This window comes from Phyllopteryx taeniolatus, chromosome 20 (genome assembly GCF_024500385.1).
Source record: "Phyllopteryx taeniolatus isolate TA_2022b chromosome 20, UOR_Ptae_1.2, whole genome shotgun sequence".
NCBI classification, from domain to species: domain Eukaryota; kingdom Metazoa; phylum Chordata; class Actinopteri; order Syngnathiformes; family Syngnathidae; genus Phyllopteryx; species Phyllopteryx taeniolatus.
Window position 1 is genome coordinate 15,260,343 of NC_084521.1, and position 6,288 is coordinate 15,266,630.

Sequence of the window (6,288 nt, forward strand, 5' to 3'; positions counted from 1 at the left end):
TGAACTCTTCTTTACTGACGGGGAGAGAACCAAAAAAAATCAAAAACGTCATCTAAATTGAATCCCCACGTGAAGCAATAAAAATGCATGAACAAAAAAAAAAAAAAAAACATCTCTTCTGAAGATGAAAGTGGAATATTATTTGATGATCATAGAGGTATTCATTTAACAATGTTTGTTTGTTTTTGGGCGTCATACTGTCGATGTGCAATGCAGTTTACTCCAGCCACACTCATCAACATACTGCATCAAACCAATAGAAACGCTACTATATTCATTTACGTGTTTCTTAATGAGCTCCAATGTGCCCTTGTGCACGAGAGTGCCTATGACATTTGAATGCAACACGCCATGCAATACAAGTTTCGTATTTTAAAAAAAAAAAAAAAAAAAGTGAGGATAAACGTCTCGTGCATTTTGTGTTTTATTTCCACGCCTTCTCTCGCTGCTTGAAGCCCGCAAACACCATTGATTAATCATTTTAAAAAATAATAAAAAAAAAACACGGGTATAACATTGTTCCTACTCTGCAGTGCATCGCCATTTGAAGTCGAAATGTTCTTTAGTTGACTTAAAACAAGACGTGCGAAGTTCTGCTGTGCGTTCGAGCAGGTGGCAGTGACATGAGTGGAAATGACACCATTTTAATAAATAACAATAAGCTTTGGAGAAGAGTTGTCCATTTCGGTGAGAGAATGGCATTTTTAAATAAACTATACAAAAGACGAACAGAAATAAATATTTGTAATGTTATGCGATAATTGTTCACACAAAGCGGGGAAGGACGAGCACAGAATGGCACTTTGTTTATTGGTTCCTTTTATGTTCTCAACTAAAAAAAAAAAAAAATATATATATATATATATATGTATATGTATATATATATATATGGCGGCTCTAGTTTATTTTATTTGTATATATTTTGTTTTATTTAGCTAATTAATGTTTACAACAACTGCATATTGTAATCAACTATACCACATTTAAAAAAAAAAAAATTCCTATATTAGCTGCAATTTACTCATCTGTGATCAGACACTCACTAACCACAAAAGCTCAAAAGTTGACTAATAAACATGGATGAGGGGGGAAAAAATATTTATTGAGAAAATACATATTTTGTCAGCGTATTTATGTAAGCGTGCAGGTTCTGTTTGTAATATTTTATACCTCTATCGAGTAACCAAATTGTTACGGACAAACACAGTGTGTCACATTTGGTTATTATTTAATAAGTAATCCCCCATAAGAGCAAGCCGGAAAGTAACTAAAGTCAATCCACAGCGTAAAAGAAAGCACATGGGGGGGGGGGGGGGGAATGGGGGGGGGGGGGGGGGGCTCGTTAAGTCATAGTTGCAGTCAATGTCTGCATTAAAAATAAAATAAAATTAAAAAAAACACTTGTACGACGTGAAAAAAAATCCCTAATATGGGCACACACACAGAAAAATCATATTTGGTAAGTAAAGCACAACACACGTGGCGTGTGTGTGTGTGTGTGTGTCCGCGCGCGCGCGCGTGCGCGTGCGTCCGTGTCTTTGTATTTTCGCACACGCCGTTTCGCGCAAAGCGCTCGCTGCCTTCAGTGCGCAAACGGCGAGCGGGTGTGTTTGTGTGTGTGTGTGGGGGGGGGGGGGGGGTGTCGAGTGATTATGACGTAGTAATTAGCATCCTGTCTGGCGAGGCCTCGTTAACGCGGTTAGGACGAATTAAAAAGCGTTTCTTTGCCGGGCTTTGGGGCCGCGAGCCTTTGCAGCACATCGGGCTCGGCGACATTCTTCGTGGCGACGCGATTAGGGCACGGGGGCACCCTGCCGGGGGTCACGCAGGGGTCACTGTCTTGCTCAAGGGCAAACAAAACAAAAAAAAAACAAGCACAAAAACAGAGATAGATAGATAGATAGATAGATAGATAGATAGATAGATAGATAGATAGATAGATAGATAGATAGATAGATAGATAGATAGATAGATAGATAGATAGATCAAAATAAAAGGTAGGTAGAGAAAAAACAAAAGAAGCAATAGCATTTGAGAGGAAAATTTCCATTTAATCAAAGCAGTTATGATACAATATTTGTACAACCATATGGGTTATTTTCATATAATCCGATCAATAACGGAAGAGACGCGCGCACACAATGTCATTTTTTTTTTTTCATGCCGCCTCGGTTTTGCACGGGTAAGTGTCTGCCAGTCCTCGTTTCCAAGTTATTTGACGAGTGGCCGTTTTTTTAGGGATTCGTAGTAAGGCAGAGCAAATCCACTGAAAGGCACTTCTTGCATAACGGTAAAGACAGAAAGGAGTAACGGTAAAGACAGAAATGCGTAACGGTAAAGACAGAAATGAGTAACGGTGGTGACAGAAATGCATAACGGTAAAGACAGAAATGTGTAACGGTAAAGACAGAATGCGTAACGGCAAAGACAGCTTCATAAAAGTCGCGCACAAATGATTCTAACTACTCATTACTGTTAACCCATTACACTTCTGTCTTTATGCAATCGTAATAACGGCAAAGACGTGCAGTCGTTTCGACACTTTCACAAATTCATTCATATCGCTGAAATACTTGTGTATTATTTATGTATTTTGAAAAAAAAAAAAAAAAAAAGGAACTTTTTTGGAAACGACACCAAGATACATTTGTGTTAGCTGTCATGGAAAATTCATATTAAACAATAGGCGAAAAAATGTAATCGTTATAGATCAAATCATATGAAAGTGACTCAACTGTCAAATTAGGACATATTGATGAATTATGATACGTCAAGTTTGCAGTGTATGAAAATCCTCTTCATACGCATAATATGTATGCATAGTAATATTTGAACAATGAGTATACAATGAGGAGGCATTACCATAGATTATAGTGTAAATCGTGCTTAGTGTGTATATTACGGTGTATAATATTGATTGGACGTAAAATATGTAGAAACATTATTTCATAGTGTGTGTGTGTGTGTGTGTGTGTGTGTGTGCACTTCCGTGTACCTTTGGATTTGAAAACTTGCATAAGGGATTCGGTGTGGCTTTTTTTTGTTTGTTTGTTGTTGTTTGTTTTGTTTTTAGTTTTTGCCGTTGAAGACGCGCGCGCCGCGAAGTGCAGCGCAGCTGAGCGGCCGCTTGGTGGCAGTGTTGGGGCGCGCGATGAGCTCAGAGGGGAACAAAGAAAGTCGGCAACCAAATATGCGGCGCGAAGCTTTGTGTATGGCGACACATACATTTATGGAAGCATGTCTCGTCTATTATTGTGCATTTGTCAGCCCCCCCCACACCCCCCACCCCTCCTTTTTTTTTTTTTTTGCTGACTTCATGAAAGGCACATGTAAATGTAGTTCATAATTATTACAATGGGGCACAATAATTATGGATGAGGTCACTCAACAAGAAATTGCCCCGTGGAGACAATAAAAGCCTTTTGGGTTCCATGCGATTGCTATTACAATGTAGTACACCATTTTGTCACTCTCCAACAAATGATAGACGGCGAACATGTTTGAAAAGTGCAAATGACGTCACTTAGTAAGAGTAATAAGAATGATAAGGGTGCATCTAACCTGTTTGTCATATTGCGCACGATAAAACCTGCTATTTACTCTGTCCAATATGTACGTACGATATTTTAAATATACATTATATTTACGTTTTGAGTTATTTAAGAATATATATACTGTATACTGGATGTACCCCGCCTAATTTTCAGCAGAGTGTAGTTCTGAGGTTTAAAAATTGTTTGGCGGTTGAAATAAAAAACAAAAAAACACTGGCGTCATATTATAGTATTTTTTTATGAAATTCTTTTTTTTGGGAGTTATATCTAAATATGTGTGTGTGTGTGTGTGTGTGTGTTGTTGTTGGTGTGCGTGTTTTTCCCGGAGCAGAGCCGGCTGTTCCTGTCGGGCTCTGCCGGGGAAAAGCAGCTTCCTGCCGGCTGCCGCCGCCCCCCGCGGCCGCCGAAAGTAGCTCGACGCTCGGCCACGCTCTCGACAAAGCCTCGGTCGCTGTTTCCACCGGCAGCGACCGAGCGACGGCGGAAGGACACGCCGGCGTGGTCGTGCGCATCCCCGGGGAGGAAAAGTGGAATTTGCCACGATGGTGTTTGCTCGTTCGGACCGAGTGGACGCCATGAGATGTTTCCCCTTCGTAGCCTGCAGCTGCCAGCAGGCTTCACTGCTCCACGTTTTTTTGTTTTTTTGTGCTCTAATCATGAAGTTTATGATATTCCAACAACCGTTTTGTTCCAAAGCACTAAAAGTAATTCAATTCATGTAGCAAGGTCTCAATGTGTGATTGATTTTATGATTATTGTATGTTGGGATACTGTGTTCTAGATAAAAAAAATATAATATTTATAGTATTACATATGTAATAATAATGCTTGTACATTATATGAGAATCACTGAATTAAATACAATTACAATTTACATTTTAAACAGGAAATACATTCAAATATTAAAAACAAGCTTGTAGCTGTACTTTTTCTTAAATCCAGGACATTTTTTTTTTTACTTTTCATTTGCAGTACATTTCTTTCAGTACAATTCAGTTGTATTTAAGTACAGTAAACAATGCGTTTGAGGAGATGTTTTCTCCCATATGCAACTATTTCTTTCCATCTTTGACCAACTTAATTTCTTACTTTCCAACTTTCGAATTATATAACCTTCCTTAACATTTGAAGTAGATGTCGCTATACGTGGTATTATGACCCTTTTACCCCTGTGATAATGAATTAAACAATAAACACGTTTTTTTTCAATTATTATTATTATTGCTGTGCAGTATGACGAGCTTGTCAAAAGGCTAAAAATGCATACAAAATGATTTATATGATGATTTATTTCCAGGTACACAGGGTGTTAAGGTAGCAACCATAATTTTGAAGAAACAGAATAAACATTGCAGTTTTACAGTATAAGAAAGGTTGTTTTGATCACTTCTCTCTTTCTCTCTCTCTCACACACGCATGCACACACACACACACACACACTGAGGCCATTACAGTGAGTGAAAGATCAGCAAGGCCAAATTATGAACACTTTACATTCAGGCACTGCGACGGACGGCCCGAGGCGTCCTGTTTTGTTTTGTTTTTCTACGAAAGGAGGGATTTGGGATTTGGGATTTGGGGGAGCGAGCGTTCTCAACCCTGGATCAACTTTCACGGGCGCACTCCCAAAGAAGGATGATCCTTTGTCCCATCAAGGCCTTCCCTCGCTCCACGTGAGCAGAAAGTTGGCGACACATGACCATTTGGGACAGCTTCGCCTCCAAGAGGACACTGAGGTATCGTGAAAAATTAAGGTCAATATTAGGTTTGTGTTAAGACTGTCTTTTGTGGGTTAGGGGTGGTTGGTTGGGTGGGGGCGTTAGCAAGTAACCACACTGTTCTAAAATAATTGAAAAGGTTCATAAGAACAAGCGCAAAGGGACGATTCCAATCATCGGTTTTATCTAAATTGCACTTTCTTTGAAGAATAATAAATCCTATGAGATTTTTGAGAGAACAATTTCAAGAGGAATGTGCCAGTGTTGGTTTGCCACAAATTCAGTCAGGTTTCCCGCCCCCCCCCCCCCCCAAAAAAAAAAAAGTTGTTGCAGAATTTCATCAAAACGATGAATTTTCAATCGTGCATATCTGTTTTTGACCAACTCCAATACCTTAATTCTCTAAAAAAATAATAAATTCAGATTTTTGTCACTCGAGCCGTCCTTACCGTAGAGAGCCTCGTTGTGTTGTTGCAATACACCAGGGGGATCTGTGAGCTGAAGTGCCAGGATGAGGAAGTGATTTTTGCATTCTCACGATGGCAGACAGCAAAACGCATTTCCGAGGCGTGAACGAAAATGCATTGTGCAAGTGTCGGAACGATTGCATGTCTTTACCATAATTAGGATCGTACAAAGACAAGAGTGCAATGGGTTGAATGAGTCGTTCGAATCATTTATGCACTTGTATTGGCCTCGTTTGAAGGGTAACGCATGTAAGTTGTGCAACTTACACAATTTCTACCAAGCTATTTATGTCTTTACCGTTATGCATTTTTATCTTTAGCGTCATGCAAGAAGTGTATTTTCCACCAATCCCAATATGTTATTACTTTTCTATCAAATTCTTGAGCAGGCTCAAAAGAACCAACCCATCGCGACATTCAACAGGTCTCTGCTCCACGAGTTACGTTTGGGGAGAAATCAGAAGAAATTCTTGCAAAAACAACCTCAAAATGAGAAATCCTCCATAATTCTCCTGATTACAATGCAATATTTTGTTTGTGTGTAAGAAA